Below are 549 nucleotides of genomic sequence, written 5' to 3'. Positions count from 1 at the left end.
GGAAGAAATAATCCTTGTATTAAATAATCATGAAAGTATTCAAATGACAAAATTGAACAAAGCAAAGAACATGGAAGAATAAAACCAAGTTAAGAGAACGAACTAGAATGACGAAGTCTTGATGAGGAAATAACTCAAAGGAGTAAAACTAGATCTTAAACTCAAAACTGTGTGGAATGAATGTTGTGTTTTATTTCTGCATACTCTCTGGCTCTAGTCTGCTGTTCCGGGCCGAAAACTAGGTCGAAATAAGGTCCAAAATCGCCCCCAGCGAATTCTGCAGATTATGCAGATCACACATGTCACGCGATCGCGTCATCCATGCGGACGCGTCATTCGCGCTTTTCTTTGCCACGCGTTCGCGTCGTCCACGCTACCGCGTCGCTTGAGCTTTTACAATCCGCGTAGCCGCGTGAGCCATACGGCCGCGTCACTGTGATTTGCTCTCCTTTGCGCGGTCGTGTGAGCCATGCGACCACGTCACTTCTCGCTGGTTATCTCCTCAAATTCTTGTGTTCCTTCCATTTTTTGCTAGCTTCCTTTCTAATC

This window comes from Arachis hypogaea, unplaced genomic scaffold, assembly GCF_003086295.3.
Source record: "Arachis hypogaea cultivar Tifrunner unplaced genomic scaffold, arahy.Tifrunner.gnm2.J5K5 arahy.Tifrunner.gnm2.scaffold_96, whole genome shotgun sequence".
Taxonomy (NCBI): domain Eukaryota; kingdom Viridiplantae; phylum Streptophyta; class Magnoliopsida; order Fabales; family Fabaceae; genus Arachis; species Arachis hypogaea.
Note: the sequence above shows the minus strand (reverse complement) of the source record.